This window comes from Balaenoptera physalus (genome assembly GCF_965194825.1).
Source record: "Balaenoptera physalus genome assembly, chromosome: 8".
Taxonomy (NCBI): Eukaryota; Metazoa; Chordata; class Mammalia; order Artiodactyla; family Balaenopteridae; genus Balaenoptera; species Balaenoptera physalus.
In genome coordinates, this window is record NC_138887.1 from 102,250,201 (window position 1) to 102,270,226 (window position 20,026).

At 38.0% G+C, this 20,026-nt stretch overlaps 1 long non-coding RNA gene and 1 pseudogene across 2 annotated transcripts in view; both read left to right on the forward strand.

Moving 5' to 3' along the window:
• The window catches only part of LOC309666087, a 62,817-nt gene extending 55,449 nt beyond the window's left edge, over nucleotides 1-7,368 (forward strand). The window contains exon 2 of the long non-coding RNA XR_014266884.1: nucleotides 7,015-7,368. This is a non-coding gene — a long non-coding RNA (uncharacterized lncRNA). The remainder of the gene's footprint in view (nucleotides 1-7,014) is intronic.
• Nucleotides 7,369-9,632: 2,264 nt separating this feature from the next.
• Nucleotides 9,633-19,454, forward strand: LOC309666050 (small ribosomal subunit protein uS12 pseudogene; annotated as a pseudogene). The gene has a single exon. The product of its transcript is annotated as a small ribosomal subunit protein uS12 pseudogene (transcript).
• The last annotated feature ends 572 nt before the right edge of the window (nucleotides 19,455-20,026 follow it).

The following is a 20,026-nucleotide window of genomic DNA, read 5'->3' on the forward strand; positions in this document are numbered from 1 at the left end:
ATATAGCTGATTCACTTCATTGTACAGCAGAAACTAACACACCATTGTAAAGCAATTATACTACAATAAAAAAGCAAAACAAAACAAAAAACCCCAAAATTATGTCAGTCGTGATGGAAGAACAAGATTTGGAATGTATGGACACAGAAGCTAGTCCACAGAGAATTCTTACAATCATTAGACATGTAAAATTATAAGCACAGGATTTGGTTCTCATAGATGCCTGGTCAAAATAGAAGTACTCTTGTCAGGAATATATTTGATAATACAGCATATCCAATTATAAATACACCAAACATTTTTATGCAAATCACACAAAAGAATATTTCCAGGGCATGAGCCTACAAACACAAACAGTAACTTCTATGGATGAAGTTGTACCTTTTATGAATCCCTACAAGCAATCGTAAAAGATACATTTATATGCAATAAGTATATATACTATATATAATAAAAAATATATATAAAACCATACTAGAGGAAAGAAATATCTTTCTCTTCTTTCTATAGAAAATATTATAAAGTCACTCTCATATAAACAGGTGATCAAAGAGTATGCAGCCAAAACATGTACAAAACATATCATAGAGGTTTGTCAGGCAATAGGTCAATAAAAACATCGAATTCGATTTATGATGTTTGTGGTATTTGTCATATGTTTACAATTTTTAAATTTGCTATGACTGTTTTATCACTTTAAATGAACATTCTCATTCCTGCCTAATTTTATATTTGTACATTTGTGTTCTCTTGCTCACAACAGATCTCCAAAATTACATACATTTCAGGCCCCACAAGACCCACATCGGCCCCTGGTTAGAGATGTTCTCTCTGAAACTAGAGCAGAAGGATGGCAGAAAAAAAATAGATTTAAATTTTTGGCTTGTTTAATAATCAGAGATTTTATTTCTGAATTTCAGTTTTAGTTCTATGAATTTCCTTTTTTACTCAGTTTTATTGAGATACAGTTTACATATACTATATATACAGAGATCTTAATTATACATACACTTGACAAATGTATGTATGAGATAATAGAAAATATATATATTGGTCTCTGTCCCCAGTTCCTGGCACAGAGCTCTAAAACCCTTGTATATTCCCAAGTGATACGGGCACTAGGAACGTCTTTTGTTCTATTGAAAGGACTATGGGTGGGCTCCTGGATGGCTTCTGGTAGGAGCTGGTTACCAGAAAGACCAAGACATGATTAGAAGCTTGGAATTTTAGCCCCAGTCAATAATTGATCATACCTATGTAAGGACGTCTCCATAAAAATTTCAACAGCACAGGGTTCAGAGAACGTCCAGGTTCAAACACATCCACACTGGGAGGGTGACACACCCCACCTCCACAGGGACAGAAGCTCCTGCACTCAGGACCCTGCCAGACCTTGTCCTGTGTATCTCTTCATCTGGCTGTTCATCTGCATCCTTTATCATATACTTTAATAAACTGGTAAATGTAAATAAATGTTTCCCTAAGTTCTGTGAGCTACTCTAGCAAATTAATCACACTGAGGAGGAGGTCATGGGACCCTCCAATGTATAGCCACGTCGGACAGAAGTTGTGAGTAACCTGGGAACCTACTTCTTGCAATTGGCATTTGAAGTGGTGTGGGAGCTGTGGGTTCTGACACTATCTCCAGGTAGACTGGGTCAGAACTGAGTTAAATTGTAGGACAGCCAGTGTCACAGAGAATTGCTTGGCGTAGGAAAGACTCCCACACATTTGGTGACAAGAAGTATCAGAAGTGATGTTCTGTGTGAACGTGGTAGTAGTGTGAGAGTAGAGGAGACACACAGGAGAAACTCAAAAGGGAAAGACTGGGTTTCTCCCTACACAGGAGGAGACCTGTAGCTTTCTCTAACTCAGTAGGCACCCGTGAAAATAACACCCAAATGAAGATATAAAACACTTTCATAATCCTCCCAAATTCCTTTGTGTCACTTTCCAGTAAATACTCCCCCACTAGAGGCAACTGGTATTCTGATTTTTATCACCAGAGATGAGTTTGCTATTTTTGAACTTCATATAAGTGAAATAATGAAGTACATATATATTCCTTTGTGTTTGCTTCCTTAAGCATATGTTTCTGAGATTCACGCATGCTGTTGCCTAGGAAATTAATCTCTTCCTTTTTATTGCTGAGTAGTTTTCCATTGTGAGGCTGTAGCACAATGTGTCCATTCTCCTGTTAAACATGTGGGTATTTTCAGGTTTGGGATATTATGAATAAAGCTGCTACATATATTTGTGTATAAGTTGTTTTGTGAAGATTGTCAATTCTCTTGGGAATATACTTAGGAAAGGGATTGCTGGGTCCTATGATAGGAGAAAATGTTATATATGTATTCTATCCATTATTGAAAATGACGTGTTTAAGTCTCCAGATATTATTGTTGAATTGTTTATCTCTCCCTTCAATTTTTCTTTCTTTCTGTACTTTGTAATATGCCACCCCACTGCCTCTGCTGTTTCTAATGGAAAGTCAGGTGTTAATCTTATTGGGATCCTTTTGTAAATGATGAGTCACTTTTTTCTTGCTGCTTTCAAATTTTTCTCTTTATCTTTGACTTTCAGCATTTGTGTTTATTTTGCTAAGAGTTTGGTGAGCTTCTTGAGTTTTCAGCCATTATTTCTCCTCCTTTCTCTCTCTCCTCTCCTTCCCATTATGTGTATATTGATGTGCTTAATGGTGTCCTACGTTTCTTTGAGATTCTGTTCACTTTTCATTTTTTCCTCTGTTCTTCAGATTACATAATCTCTATAAATTTACTTTTTAAATTGTCAACGCTATCTTTTGCCTGCTCAAATGTAATATTGAACCCTCTAGGGAATTTTTCATTTCTGTTATACTTTTTGTCTCCAGAATTTCCATTTGGTTCTTTTTTATAGTTCTATCTCTTTATTGTATTGATATTTTCTATTTTATGAGACATTGTCATCATTCCTTCCTTTACTTCTTTTTTTTTTTTTTAACATTTTTACTGGAGTATAATTGCTTTCTTCCTTTACTTCTTTAAGAACTGTTTCCATTACCTCTTTAAGCATAGTTCTAATGATTGCTGCGAAAGCTTTATCTGTTAAATTCAACAGCTGGGCCCTTTCGTAGGCAGTCTGTTGCCTGCTTCTTTCCTGTGTATGGTCTTTCCTGTCTCTCTGCATGTCTCATAATGATTTGTTGAAAGTGTACTAATTATTTGTTGAAAGTTGTACATTTTGGAATATTTTGTAGCAACTCTGGATACTGATTTCCTCCCATGCTGGGGCTTGTTGTCTGCTCATTTGTTTAGTGACCGGCTGCAATATTTTAGTGAAGTCTATTATTCCCACAGTGTGAAGCCTCTGATGTTGCTTCTCAGTGGGTGCAGCCTTGGGCCTGTGCAGGGTCATCCTGGTCTGACCATGGCTTTTGCAGGACTCCCTTGGACTGTCTCCTTCTCACCAGCTGTTAGGCTCACTAACTGCCAGCTGATTGGTCTATTGCTTTCAGTGCCCTAGGGTATACATTACTCCTCAGTCTGACCTGATTACATCAGGCCACTTTGCAGGGGTTGTTTTTGAGGCAGGTCTTCGAGGTTTGTTCTGACTTCAGAAGTGTTTTTTGTAGCTGTCTCTTTCCCTGATTTTTTTATGGTTAGGCTAGCTGGCCCACGATTTAGTATGTTGCTCTAATGAAGCTACCAGCCTCCTCTTAGCTGCTCACCAACAAAATCTCCATTGTTTTTGAGAGTGTCCTTAGGCTTGAATGTTCTCACACTATTTCAAATAAAGTCAGTTCTTTTGGGGAGAGCTTGGATGCTCTCTAATCCTGTAGACTGTCTTTCCTTCTTGGCAAAATCTCTGGAACTGGCTTCTTTTGGAGAGACACCCTGCTTTAGGTTCAGGAAGCTGGGTAGGTGGCTTGCCTCTCTTGGCATGGAACATCTGCCCTATGAGCAAGCTGGAGCAAGGGCACTTGGGGCCCTGATATTCTTTACTGGCTGTGCTTGTGGTAGAGCCGCCATACTATGAGCCTAGGCTGGGTGGAGGAAGGATGCCCTGATCTCTCAGCCATACTCCCCAGGAATTTAGCCTCTGCAACTCTGTAACTCTCACTTTTATCCACCAGCTCTCATCCACCATGGTTGATGAAAGGCACTGGGACATTAATTCTCCTCTCCATTCTTCTAGGCTAGCTCATGTGCTGAGCAGGTATATTAGTCAACTCAATAACAAACTACCATAGACTCGGTGGCTTAAACAATACAAAAGTATTTTCTCAGGTTCCAGAGGCTGGAAGTCTGAGAATAGAGTGCCAGCATGGTCAGGTTCTGGTGGAGACTGTCTTGCTGACTTGCCGGTAGCAAACTTCTCACCGTGTCATCTCACGGTAGAGAGAGAGACAGAGATACAGAGGGAGGGAGGGCACAAGCTCACCGGTTTCTCTCTTATAAAGTCGCTAATCCCATCACGAGGACCCCACCTTCATGACCTCATCCAAACCTAATTACCTCCAGAGGCCCCACCTCCAAATACCATGACACTGAGGGTTAGGGCTTCAGCCTATGGATTTGGGGGAATATACAAGCATTCAGTCCATATCAGCAAATTTCAGTGCCTTTCAGAAGGCTCTGAGGCAGAAAAGCAGAAACGCCTGGCATGCCCTTGAGGTGGGGCCCTATTAGCATGATATATATATTCTATATATTGATTATGCTGGTTAGATTTTCTATAATCTTATTTTTTGTCCATTTGACCTGTGTCCTGTGTTGGACCAAAAGTGATATCTCCTAGTTTTGCTGTGGTTTTATGTATGTATATCCTTAACTTTCTGATTTATAAAGGTAGTTTCTGTGCTATTTGTGTTACATATATTCACAACTGATGTATTATCATTGTGAATTAAGTTCTTGGCCTTATCAAGTATTCTGCTGTCTCATTTAATGCTTTTTGTCCAGATTGAACATTTTCTGATATCATGGTCACAGTCTCTGCTTTCTTATTGTCTTATTTGCCTGCTATACCTTTACACATCTCCCTCGTTCTAGCCATTTTGAATCACTTTGATTTAGTTGTATCTCCTGAGCACAGAGTAGGGTTGTGCTTTGTGAATCAATCTGAAAATCTTTTTAGTAGGTAAGTTTCCATTTACATGCATTGAAATGAGTGACAGGCTTGATTTAATATCTATTTTAATGTTATATTTACTGTGCATTTTGTTTTATTTAATATGTTCCTTTCTCTGTGTAGTATGTTTCCTTTTCTCTTTAAAATTTTTTTGATGTTCAGAAAAATTGGAAAATTTGTTCTTGTAGTCACTTTCCAATGTTCATGTGTCACTCTGCCTGTGTGTGTTTTTGTCCAAGTTTTGCCCTTTTGTATGGATACCAGTCCTATTAAATTGGGGCCCACCCTTCTCCAGCATGACTTCATTTTAACTAAATGTATCTGCAATGACCCTATTTCCAAGTAAGGTCGCATTCCGAGATACTGTGGATTAGGACTTCAACATTTGAATTCTGGGGAGACACAACTCAACAATAACAACTCCCATCTTAATAGCTGCTGTGGTGCCTCAAACTCTGTCCTTTGATTCTTCAAGCTATTAAGATTGTGAGATTCCATCTAAGTTTTGTTTGTTTGTTTGTTTGTTTTTTGGCCGCATGGCATGGCATGTGGGATCTTAGTTCCCTGACCAGGGACTGAGCCCGCGGCCCCTGTAGTGGAAGCGTGGAGTCTCAACCGCTGACTCTTAACCACTCGACCGCAATCTAAGTTTTAGTAGCTCCCTTGGAGGAGGACTGTGGGCTTCCCTTAGTCTAAAAGCAATCAAAAGGGAAAACTTACCCAGTCTGATCTCTCTTCCCAAGTGTCAACCCCTCTTCTTGTTTCTTCTTCCTTTTGGTTGTTCTCTAGTGCCTTCAAGTGGTTGTTTTTATATTTTGATAAGAATTTCATGGCTGTTATTTGTAGGAGGATTGGCGCAAACAAACTCTTCCACCATTATTGCGAGACTCTCATTTTATGTTATCTTGGGTTTTGCTTTGCTTTGTTTTGTTTTGGGGGGGAGGGGTTGAGTGTTTGAATTTGTGACTAGGTGTTTTTCACATCTGCAAATGTTTAACAATGTTTAGTTTAGTTTGGTTATTGTGCGTGTTTCCTTCTGCTTCATTTTTGGGAGGGATTTTTTATTGGCTGAAATGTTATGATTTTTATTTTATGTTACCTTTATATGTTGGCTTTGTTTGTATGTTACCTTCCATTTGCCATTCATTTGGAAATGTTCTGTTTTTTCTTGGACTAGCAATAACAGGCAAGGATAAGGATTTCAGACAGCTCACTGTATTTCACAGTTCACGTGCGCCCTCTTCTGTTTATTTAGAAAACTGTAGTTCCTTTAATAATTACACTTTTTGGAGGGTAGGTTGGTGTCTTTCATTTTGTTCTACCAGTTATTACTAGTTATTTTAAAAAATATGCTTAACTTCCTGAGGTCCTAACAAGGTTTTATTTCTTGATGTCTGGAATAGTTGCAAGGTGTGTTCACCTAGAGAAAATTCAGTGAGCTGTATACTTACGATATGTACATATTTATATATGCATATTACACTTCAATAAAAAGCTAAAAATACACTTAAGTCGATAATTCTCTAAAGACTAATGTCAATAATGAAATGGTAGTATGTTTCAGAAAACTATCTTCTATCTTCCACTTTTGTTATAACCTACCTACTATTTTTGTCCAGTTGTTACTCTAAAAATTATACCTTGCATATATGCCTAAAAGGTATATTTTATGAATACACTTAATGGCATATTAAAGTTACTTGTTTTTAGATCATTTGACGCTCATTGCCAGTTTTTTTCAAACTATGTCTTTAGCAATCATGAATTCTCTGTCTTGATTCATCTTCCAGCTGAAGTACAAAATCAAATAGTTTTTAGTGGAAAATAGCACTCCTTCATAGTTTCACCATTAAAACTAGCACAGCCTTGCATATTTAAGATTGTCTTTCTGTTGCTTCAAAGAAAAAGAAAATTTGGCACATCACAAACATTTCCCCACGGGACTTTCCTGGTGGCGCAGTGGTTAAGAGTCCCCCTGCCAGTGCGGGGGACATGGGTTCGAGCCCTGGTCCGGGAAGATCCCACATGCCGCGGAGCAACTAAGCCCGGGAGCCACAACTACTGAGCCTGCGTGCCACAACTACTGAAGCCCACGTGCCTAGAGCCCGTGCTCCACAACAAGAGAAGCCACCGCAATGAGAAGCCTGCACACCGCAACGAAGAGTAGCCCCTGCTCGCCGCAACTAGAGAAAGCCCGCACTCAGCAACGAAGACCCAAAACGCAGCCAAAAATAAATAAATAAATAAATAAATAAATAACGTTTCCCCTCAAAACTTGTTAGACAATGTTTTATTTTGTGCTATCACATATTTGTCATAATATGAAGTCAGCCCATTTTTAAAATTAAATGAAAGATTCTTTAAATTCTATAGTGCTTTACAATTTTGAGAAGTTTCACACACGATTTCATATAATCCCATAATAACCCCTTCCCCCCTCACTCCTAAAGTGCCCCTCCCCCTTTCCCTCTCACCACTGGTAGCCCCTGGTTTGTTCTCTATATCTGTGAGTCAAAGCCAGCACATCTTCAGAAATTCCATTGTCTAATTTTTTGTTGCTGGTATATAGAAAGACAATTGCTTTTTTAATATCCATCTTGTATCTAGTGACCTTGTTAATGCATTTATTAATTATGATAAATGATTCTTTTGAATTTTCTCTATATATGATTGTGTCATCTCTGAATTAAACATTCTATCTGCTGCTTTCTACTAGGATTCTTTTCCCCTGCTTTACTGTGAAATAGCAAATGCCCTCAAGGGAAAAGCCAGGGGAAATATGAAGTCCACCTCACTATGTTTCCTTTGTTTCACATATTGTAACCCTTCAAATCCTGCCTGAGTTACATAATTCTTTAAATATTTTAAACAGTTTTTAAATGTACATTGTACATCTTTTATAGTTGTTTTCAGCAGGAGAATTCATCTGATATTAGCTATTCCATCATGGCTGGACCAGAAGTACAGCCTGCTTTTTTGCTTTTTTTGTAATTTTATTTTCCACTTACATGCTTATAGAATTCATTCTTTACCCTTAAATCTTAAGATTAACCAAGAAATATACAGGGGTTGATTGATTTTCATTAATTTATTGTTTCATGGGAATCTTTTTGATGTGCAGTGGGGTCTTTATTCAGTTCCATCAAATATTATTCCACTTATTTTGTTCATAAGTCAATGAAAAGAGCCACAATCAAAGAGCACTCCCTCCCTCGTAGTTTCATCATTAAAACCAACATCTACCTGCCTTTCCATCCTTGGATGGAGGATCTCTCTTCTAGTGAAAGGACAGCCCCTCCATTGTGCCCTGGATCAGAACCCTCTCTTCCCCGGTGTAGTAACCTCTTCATCTCCTGCGTCATTAGTTCTTCCTCACTCCTGAATCACCATCAGCAAACAAGCACACTCTAGCATCCCCTATCCTAAAGAAAGAAAATCTGCCTTCACCACATATCTCCTCCAAGCCCAGTCTGGCTCCCCTTCAGAGGGAAACTGACCAAAATTCCCTTCATTCTCTTTCTTCATTTTCTTCCACTTTCTCCTCAACCCTCTCCATCTGCCTCCCCCATTCCCCACCACCACACAGAACTCTGTCGAAACTTCCCTTGTCAAAGCTGCCAATTAGCTCCATTTGTCAAATACTATCATTGCTTAATATGTCGCTCAGTCTCTCAACAGCATTCAAAACACGTTTTCTTCTTTTGGCTTCCATGACTGCATACTAACCTGGTTTTTCTCCTGTCTTCACATATTTTATTCTATGTATATTCTCTCTGGATGATCTAATCTAGTCCTTTGAATTAAATATCATTTGTATACTACTGACTTCCAAATATATACATCTTTGACTCTGGGTGTTCCCTTGAGAGATGGGATTGTCTCTCTAGTGGTTTATTTAACATGTGCACATAGCTGTCTAAAGCTAATACAGAGTAAAATAAGCTCCATTCCCTCTCTTCATACCTGTTAATCCTTCATTTGCTCCCATTATGGTAAATGGCCCTACCATATATTCAGTTGTTCAACCCAAAACAGTGATCATCTGCAATCCCCCTCTTTCCTTCAACCCCTATTCCCCACTTTTCTGTAAGTCCTTTCAGATACACCTGCAAAATGCATTCAAAAAAAATTCCACTTCTGGGCTTCCCTGGTGGTGCAGTGGTTGAGAATCCGCCTGCCAATGCAGGGGACACGGGTTCGAGCCCTGGTCCGGGAAGATCCCACATGCCGCGGAGCAACTAAGCCCATGCACCACAACTACTGAGCCTGCGCTCTAGAGCCCGCGAGCCACAACTACTGAAGCCCGTGTGCCACAACTACTGAAGCCCGCGCGCCTAGAGCCTGTGCTCTGCAACAAGAGAAGCCACCACAACGAGAAGCCTGCGCCCCACAACAAAGAGTAGCCCCCGCTCACTGCAACTAGAGAAAGCCCGCGTGCAGCAGCAAAGACCCAATGCAGCCAAAAATTAAATAAATGAATAAATAAATTAAAAAAAAAAATTCCACTTCTATTTTGCCTGTAATCAGTGAAGTTCAAGTCGCCATCATCTCACCATTACTAGTTCTCTAACTGTGCTCTGTGGTTCCACACTTGCCCCCAGCAATACATCCTCCGTACAGCAGCAAGAATTATCCCTTTAAAATGTGATCCATATCATATCATTCTCCTAAACCCACCAGTGGCTGCCTTGTACTAAAGTCCAAACTCTGCACCATAGTCTACAATTTTTACATGCTTTAGCCCTTGCCCAACCACAAAGAGCCAGAGAACAATCCCATTGTGTACCCAGAAGGTGGCAGCTCGAATAGTTATCAACTCCTTATCATATCATGTTGTTTACACAATATTTTTCCAGTTATGAAATATGTCATAAAGAATGAACATTACATCAGGGGAGTGATGTCAGCATCATGGCGGCATAAAACAGTCCTCTTTTTTGTCCCCTTTTTAAAACAACAAAATAGACATCCATCCACAAACAAAAGCACCTTTGTGGGAGCTGTGGGATCCAGGAATCTCACCTACCTGTGCATCCAGTAATAGGCAGACAGATTTCGGTATAGGCTGCAGAATCAAGGGAGCCAGTGAACCTGCCCAGAACCCCCTCTTGCTATGATTGGAAAAAAAAAAACCCAAAACTGGAGAGTGCTGACCTGGGCAGATACTCATGCATGAGAGGGAATTCGCAGAAGTCCAGCCTTCCTGAGGGGAGATTCCAGCACACCATTCTAGAAACAACAACAACAACAAAACAAGTTTGGTCACAGCAGAGGGGGTGGTAAGAGGAACTTTCCCAGTGTCCCCTCCCCCAAGGAAACACTGTACCAGGCTGATGTATCCAGTGGCGGTGCCCTCTCCCTCGTTAGGGGCGGGGAAGGATAGTTTGGGGTGAGTACCCAGCTACCTCAGTTGTGTGGGACAAACCTGTTTCTCTCCAATAGCACCCAGAGTTCTGAGGTTGGTCTTTCATGACTGGATGTGGGGGAAGAGGCAGAGAAGGGACGCCTTTCCTGCTGATTGCACTCAGCAGGAAGTCCACCCACAAACCCCTGGGAGTACCACACCTGAGGATCTCCCTACTAGATCCATGGGCCAGTGCTAAACCCACACCTCGCCCTAGTCTGTGGCATCTCCATGTGCGCGCTTCCTACTGCAGTAGTGAAAGCAAGCTCCTGTGGCTAGGAAGCACACTCAGAAACAGGCCACATAGTGTGGACAAGGGAGAAAACACAAACTGAAGCTATAGCACCACCTTCTGGAAAACAAAAGAGAGGTTTCCAGGAGCCTGCCTGGTGACTTGTAAGCATCAGAGAAGACATAAAAGTTTAAGAATCCTGCCACACGAGGGAGCAAGAGAAGTGGAGTAAGAGTACCAGTACAAAGACAGATAAAACCCCAGGTAATAATGACACTATTGAACAGGATAGTCCATCAGAAACCAACTAACAAAGGTTTAAGGTGGCATCTCCTACTTCAAATGTGAAAGCAGTAATGCAAAACTACAAGGAACATTTAAGATCAAGGAAACATACCATTACAAAAAGAAAATAATGATTCTCCAATAACAAAGCTCAAAGGTACAGAATTTTGTGATCTAGCCAAAAAAGAATTCAAAATAGCTGTTTTGAAGAAACTCAACAAGCTGCAAGAAAACTCAAAGACAGTTTGATGAAATCTCAAAAAAAACAAAAAACAAGATCAAAATGAAAATTTCCCCAAAGAGACAGAAATCATAGAAATGAACCAAACAGAGATTCTGGAGCTGAAGAACTCAATATATGAAATGAAAAATGCAGTAGAATCTGCAGTAGAGCAGAGCAAATGGAAGATGGAACAAGTGCATTAGAGATTAGGAGTTTGGAAATAACCCAGTTAGAGGCAAATAAACAAAACAAAACAAGTATGAAAAGAGTGAAAAAAGCCTACGTGGTCTATAGTATTCCATCAAAAGGACAAATATAATAACTGGTGTTCCAGAAAGAGAGAGAGGGAGATGGGAGCAGAAAATTTATTTAAAGAAATAATAGCTGTGAACTTCCTAAACCTGAGGAGAGGATTAGGCACCCAAACACATGCTAATAGATCATCCTATTGGTCATGATGTATAACACTTTTAATGTGTATCTGCTCTAGGTTTTTGCTTTGTGGTTACCATGAGGCTTACACAAGACATCTAACAGATAACACGGTGCATTTTAATTTGATAGCAGCTTGACTTCAGTCATCTACAAAAGTTTCACCCTTTTACTTCTCCATTTTTATATTTTTAATATTTCTCAGGATATAGAAATAATTCTAAAAGCAGCTAGGGAAAAAAGGATTGTAACCTACAAAGGAACACCCATTAGGTTATCAATGGGTTTTTCAGCAGAAACCCTACAGGCCAAGAGTATGGAATGGCATATTCAAAGGGTTGAAAGAAAAAACTTGCTAGCCATGAATGGTCTATCTAGCAAAGTTATCCTTCAGATATGAAGAAGAAATAAAGCCTTTTCTAGAAAAAAGCTGAGAGAGTTCATCACCACTAGACCTGCCTTGCAAGAAATGCTGAAAGGAGTTCTTTGAGCTGAAATGAAAAGAAGCTAAGCAGTGACAAAAAATACAAAAGTATATAACACACTGGTAAAGGTAAATATACAATCAGACCTAGAAACTAAATCTGTAATAGGATAGTTTGTTAACCACATAATTTTAGTATAAAGGTGAAAGGAAGAGTATTAAAAGTAACAATAGCTACCATAATGTGTTAATGAATATGCAATATAAAAATGCAACATCAAAAATATAAAAACGGAGAAGTAAAAGGGTGAAACTTTCGTAGATGACTGAAGTCAAGCTGCTATCAAATTAAAATGCACTGTGTTACCTGTTAGATGTCTTGTGTAAGCCTCATGGTAACCACAAAGCAAAAACCTAGAGCAGAAACACATTAAAAGAGTTATACTCTTTCGTTCAGGCCCGTGGCACCGGCAGGATGGGCAAGTGTCGCGGTCTTCATACTGCCAGGAAGCTCTGTAGCCACCGACGAGACCAGAAGTGGCATGATAAACAGTACAAGAAAGCCCATTTGGGCACAGCCCTGAAGGCCAACCCTTTTGGAGGTGCTTCTCATGCCAAGGGAACTGTGCTTGAAAAAGTAGGGTTGAAGCCAAACAGCCAAATTCTGCCATCAGGAAGGGTGTCAGGATTCAGCTCATCAAGAATGGCAAAAAGAATCACAACCTTTGTACCCTATGATGGTTGTTTGAATTTTACTGAGGAAAATGATGAAATTCTGGTTGCTGGATTTGGTCGCAAAGGTCATGCTGTTGGTGACATTCCTGGAGTCCGCTTTAAGGTTGTCAAAGTAGCCAATGTCTCTCTTTTGGCCTTATACAAAGGCAGGAAGGAAAGACCAAGATCAGAAGTTTTGATGATGAAAGCATGATAGTAATAAATTTCCATATGCCAAAAAAAAAAAAAAAGCATTATACATCATGACCAAGAGGAATTTATCTCTGGGATGCAAGGATGGTTCAACATATGCAAATGTGATATACCATATTAAAAGAATGAAAGATAAAAATCATATGATAATCGCAATAGATGCAGAAAAGGCTTTTGACAAAGTACATCCTTTCATCATTAGAATCCTCAACACATTTGGTATAGAAAGACCATACCTCAGCATCATAAAGGCATATATGATAAACCCACAGCTTACACTGTACTCATCAGTGAAAAATTGAAAGCTTTTCCTCTAAGATCAGGAATAAGACAAGGGTGCCCACTCTCACCACTCTTATTCAATATGGTACTCCTACTTAGGATCAACTAGGCAAGACAAAGAAATGAAAGTCATCCAAATCAGAAAGCAAAAAGTAAAATTGTCACTATTTGCAGATGGCATGATCTTATATATAAAAAATCCTAAAGACTCAATCAAAACACTGTTTGTTGGAACTAATCAACAAATTCAGCAAAGTTGCAGGATATAAAATCAGCATACAAGGGGCTTCCCTGGTGGCGCAGTGGTTGAGAATCTGCCTGCTAATGCAGGGGACATGGGTTCGAGCCCTGGTCTGGGAGGATCCCGCATGCCGCGGAGCAATTAGGCCCGTGGGCCACAACTGCTGAGCCTGCGCGTCTGGAGCCTGTGCTCCGCAACAAGAGAGGCCACGACAGTGAGAGGCCCGTGCACCGCGATGAGGAGTGTCCCCCGCTTGCCACAACTAGAGAAAGCCCTAGCACAGAAACGAAGACCCAACATAGCCATCAATCAATCAATAAATCTTTTAAAAAAAATCAACATACAAAAATCAATTATTTCTATACACTAACAACAAAACATCTGAAAAAGAAGTAAACATTTTGATTCAGTAGCATCAAAAACAATAAAATACTTGAAATAAATTAACCAAGGAGGTGAAAGACCTATACAATGAAAACTATAAGACACTGATAAAAGAAACTGAAGAAAACACAAATGGAAAGATATCTCATGTTCATGAATTGGAACAATTAATATTGTTAAAATGTTTATATTACCCAAAGCCATCTATAGATTCAATGCAATCCCTATCAAGATTCCAATGGCATTTTTCACAGAAATAGGAAAAGATCCTAAAATTTTTATGGAACCACAGAAGACCCTGAATAGTCAAAGCAACCTTGAGAAACAAGAACAAAGCCAGAGGTATCACAATTCCTGAAACAGTATGGTACTGGCATAAAAATAAACACATAGACCAATGGAATAGAATAGAGCCCAGAAGTAAACCTATGCATATATGGTCAATTAATTTACAACAAAGGAGCCAAGAATATACAATGGGGAAAGGACAGTCTCTTCAATAAATGGTATTGGGAAAACTGGACAGCCACATGAAAAAATAAAATTGGACTATCTTACACTGTACACAAAAATTAATTCAAAAAGAATTAAACACTTGAATGTAAGATCTGAAACCATAAAATTCCTAGGAGAAAACATAGGTGGTAACTCCTTGACATAGGTCATGGTGATAAATTTTTTAATCTGACACCAAAAGCAAAAGCAAGAAAAGCAAAAATAAACAAGTGGGACTAGATCAAACAAAAAAGCTGCACAGTAAAGGAAACCACCAACAAAATAAAAAGGCAACCTACCGAATGGGAGAAAATATTTGCAAATCATACATCTGATAATGGGTTCATATACAAAATATGTAAAGAACTCATACAACTCAATAGCAGAAATATAAACAATTCAATTAAAAACAGGCAGAAGATCTGAATAGACATTTTCCCAAAGAAGACATACAGATGGCTAACAGGCACATGAAAAGATGCTCGACATCACTAATTATTAGAGAAATGCAAATCAAAACCAGAGTGAGATATCACCTCACACCTGTTAGAATGGCTATCATCAAAAAGACTAGAAACAACAGCTGTTGGCGAGGATGTGGAGAAAAGGGAACCCTTGTGCACCATTGGTGGGAATGTAAACTGGTACGGCCACTATGAAAAACAGTATGGAGGTTCCTCAAAAAACAAATATAGAACTACCATATGATCCAGCAATTCCACTTCTGGGATTTATCTGAAGAAAATGAAAACATTAATTCAAAAAGATCATGTTCATTATAGCAATTTTTTACAATAGCCAAGATATGGAAACAATCTAAGTGTCCATCAGGGGATAAATGGATAAAGAAATTGTGAGATATATACATATATATATTTTTTGGGTTGGCCAAAATGTTCGTTTGGGTTTCGATTGAACATTTTGGCCAACCCAATATATAAGATGTTATACACACACACACACACACACACACACACACACACACACACACACTGGAATATTACTCAGCCACGAAAAGAATGGAATCTTGCCATTTGCAACAACATGGATGGGCCTCAAGGGCATTGTGCTAAGTAAAATAAGTCAGAAAAAGACAAATACTGTATGATCTCTCTTATATGTGGAATCTAAAAAAGACAAACTCGTAAAAAACGGAGTAGAGTGGTGTTTACCAGAGGTGGGGGGGGGGTGGAGAAGTGGGGATATGTTTTTCAAGGGTATAAACTGGGAACTAGTAGATAAATAAGTCCTGGAGAGCTAATGTACAGCATAGTGATTATAGTCAACAATACTGTATTATAAACTTCAAAGTTGTTAAAAGACTAGATATTAATTGTTCTCACCACAAAAAAGAAATGACAAATATGTAACATAACAGAGTGTTAGCTAATGCTATTGTAGCAATCTTATTGCAATATATAAATGGATCAAATCAACATGTTGTACACCTTAAACTTATATAACGTTATATGTCAGTTATATGTCAACAAAAAAGAATGAACATTACATAATGTAAAGTGTGAGGGATAATAAATAAATCTCTGTGTATCTATCACCCAGATTAAGAAATAAATAACTCCAAGACCTTAGACACCCCTCCTTAATGTGTTCTTCAAGGAGCCACCTTCCATCCTAACCTTTGGGTTAATAATATCTATGCTTTTATTTATAGTTTTACTATATAAGCATGTATCCTTGTTTAGTTTTGGCTATTTGGGACTTATATAAATGGCCATATGTAGTTGGAGTTGTTTCTTTCAATAAATGTAACATTTGTTAAGTTAATCTATATTGATGAATGTAGTTATTATTTAAACGTATCCATTTTTAAAATTATTTATTTATTTATTTTTGGCTGTGTTGGGTCTTTGTTGCTGCGCACGGGCTTTCTCTAGTTGCAGTGAGCGGGGGCTACTCTTCGTTGCAGTGTGCAGGCTTCTCATTGCGGTGGCTTCTCTGGTTGCGGAGTATGGGCTCTAGGCATGTGGCTTCAGTAGTTGTGGCACACGGGCTTAGTTGCTCTGCAGCATGTGGGATCTTCCTGGACCAGGTCTTGAACCCGTGTCCCCTGCATTGGCAGGCAGATTCTTAACCACTGTGCCACCAGGGAAGTCCAATGTATCCATTTTTCAGGGAAGTCCAATGTATCCATTTTTATGTTTAGGCATATTTGTTTTTTCTACCTTTAGCCTTTTATAAACAATGTTTCTATGAATATTCTAGTATATATCTCTATTTTTTCCTGTTTTATTGAGATATAATTGACATACAGCACTGTATAAGCTTAAGGTAAACAGCATAATAATTTGACTTACATACATCATGAAATGACTACCACAATAAGTTTAGTGAACATCTGTCATCTCATATAGATACAAAATTAAAGGGGAAAGGGGGGGAGGGATAAATTAGGAGTTTGGGATTAGCAGATACACACTACTATATATAAAATAGATAAACAAAAGGACTGATTGTGTAGCATAGGGAACTATATTCAATAACCTATAATGGAAAAGAATCTGAAAATATATATATATATAACTGAATCACTTAGCTGTACACCTGAAATTAACACAATGTTGTAAATCAACTACACTTCATAAAACAATTAAAGAAATTGAAAAAAATTTTCCTTGTGATGAGAACTCTTAGGATTTACTCTCTTAATAACTTTCATATGCAACATATAGCAGTATTAATTATATATATATACACACATATATACATACACACATGTAATATATATATATAAAATATTGTACATTACATCCCTAGCACTTATTTATCTTAAAACTGGAAGTTTGTACCTTTTGACTGCCTTTATTCAATACTCATCCCTTACCTCTGGTAACCACAAATCTGATCTCTTTTTCTGAGTTTGTTTGTTTATTTGTTTTTGAAGTATAATTGACCTATAACACTGTGTTAGTTTCCGGTACACAACATAGTTATTTGATATTTCTATACATTTTTTAAAATTTAACTTTAAAAAAATTTTTTATTTTTATTTACTTGTTTTGGCTGTACCATGTGGTATGCGGGATCTTGGTTCCCCGACCAGGGATTGAACCTGTGCCCCCTGCAATGGAAGCGTGGAGTCTTAACCACTGGATCACCAGGAAAGTCCCTCTCTACATTTCAAAATGATCACCACAATAAGTCCAGTTACCATCTGTCACCATACAAAGATATTACATAATTATTGACTGTATTCCCCACACTGTACATTTCATACCCATAACTCATTTATTGTGTAACTGGAATTTTCTACCTCTTAATCCCCCTCACCTATTTCTCTCCTCCACCCACTCCCCTTTCCTCTGGCAACCACCTGTTTGTTCTCTGTATCTATGACTATGTTTGTTTTGTTATGTTTGTTCATTTGTTTTGTTTTTAGATTCCCCATGTAAGTGAAATAATGAAGTATTTGTTTTTCTCTGTCTGACTTATTTCACTTATCATAATACCCTCTAGGTCCATCCAAGTTGTCACAAATGACAAGGTTTCATTCTTTTTATGGCTGAGTAATATTCCATTGTGTGTGTGTGTACATATATCACATCTTCTTTATCCATTCATCTATTAATGGGCATTTAGGTTGCTTCCATATCTTGGCTATTGTAAACAACACTGCAGTGAACATAGGGGGTGAATATATCTTTTCAAATTAGTGTTTTCATTTTCTTCAGATAAATACCCAGGAGCGGGATTGCAGGATCATATGGTAGTTGTGTTTTTAGTTTTTTGAGGAACCTCCATATTGTTTTTCATAGTGGTTGTATCAATTTACATTACCACTAACTGTGCACAAGGGGTCCCTTTCTTCCCATCCTAGCCAGTATTTATTTGCGGACTTTCTGATGATAGCCATTCTGACAGGTGTGAGGTGATATCTTGTAGTTTTGACTCTGCCCATTTTTTTTATCTCTTTTTTTTTATGTTGAATTTCATTAGTTCTTTGTATATTTTGGATATAAACCCCTTATCAAATATATGGTTTGCAAATATCTTCTCCTAGTAGGAGGCCTTTTCATTGATAGTTTCCTTCACTGTCCAAAAGTTTTTTACTTTGATGTAGTCCCATTTGTTTATTTTTGCTTTTGTTGCCCTTGCCTGAGGAGACATATACAAAAAATATTGCTAAGTCAGATGTCAAGAGCATACTGCCTGTTTTTTAGAATTTTATGGTTTCAGGTCTTACATTTAAGTCTTTAATCCATATTAAGTTTATTTTTTATATGGTGTGAGAGAATAGTCCAGTTTGATTCTTTTGCATGTAGGTGTCCAGTTTTCCCACCTTCATTTACTGAAGAGGCTGTATTTCCCATTGTATATTCTTGCCTCCTCTGTCATAGATTAATTGACCACAAGTGCTGGGTTTATTTCTGGGCTCTCTATTCTGTTCCATTGATTTATGTGTCTGTCTTTGTGCCATTACCATACTGTTTTGATTACAGTAGCTTTGTAGTATAGTGTGAAATCAGGACACATGATACCTCCAGATTTGTTCTTCTTTCTGAAGATTGTTTTGGCTATTTGTGGTCTTTTGTGTTTCCATACACATTTTAGAATTACTTATTCTAGTTCTGTGAAAAATGCCATTGGTATTTTTATATGGATTGTATCTACTCTGTAGATTGCCTTGGGGAATATAGTCATTTTAACAATATTAGTTCTTCCAGTCTACGAATATGGTATAGCTTTCCAATTGTTTGTGTCATCTTCAGTTTCTTTTATCAGTGTCTTATAGTTTTCTGAGTATAGGTCTTTTACCTCCTTAGTTAGATTTATTCCTAGGTACTTCATTCTTTAGATGTGATTGTAAATGGGATTGTTTTGTTAATATCTCTTCTAATAGTTCATTGTTAGTGTATAGCAATGTAACAGATTTCTGTATATTAATTTTGTATCCTGTAATTCTACTGAATTCATTGCGAATTCATTGATGAGTTCTAGTAATTTTTTGGTGGCATCTTTAGAATATTCTATGTATAGTATCATGTCATCTGTAAATAGTGACAGTTTTACTTTCTTCTAATCTGGATTCCTTTTATTTCTTTTTATTGTCTGATTGCTGTGGCGAGGACTTCCAATATTATACTGAATAAAAGTGGTGAGAGTGACCATCCTTGTCTTGTTCCTGATCTTAAAGGAAATGCTTTCCATTTTTTACTGCTGAGTATGATGTTACCTGTGGGCTTGTCATATATGGCCTTTATTATGTTGAGGTATGTTCCCTCTGTACCCACTTTGTTGAGAGTTTTTATCATAGATGGATGTTTTGTCAAAAGCTTTTTCAGCATCTATTGAGATGATCATATGATTTTTATTCTTCAATTTGTCAATGTGGTGTATCACATTGATTGATTTGCAGATATCGAACCACCCTTGCATTCCTGGGATACATCCCACTTGATCATGGTGTATGATCCTATTAATGTATTTTTGAATTTGGTTTGCTAATATTTTATTGAGGATTTTTGCATCTATGTTCGTAAGTGATATTGGCTTGTAATTTTCTTTTCTGTGTGCTATCTTTGTCTGGTTTTGGTAACAGGGTGATGCTGGCCTTGTAGAATTAGTTT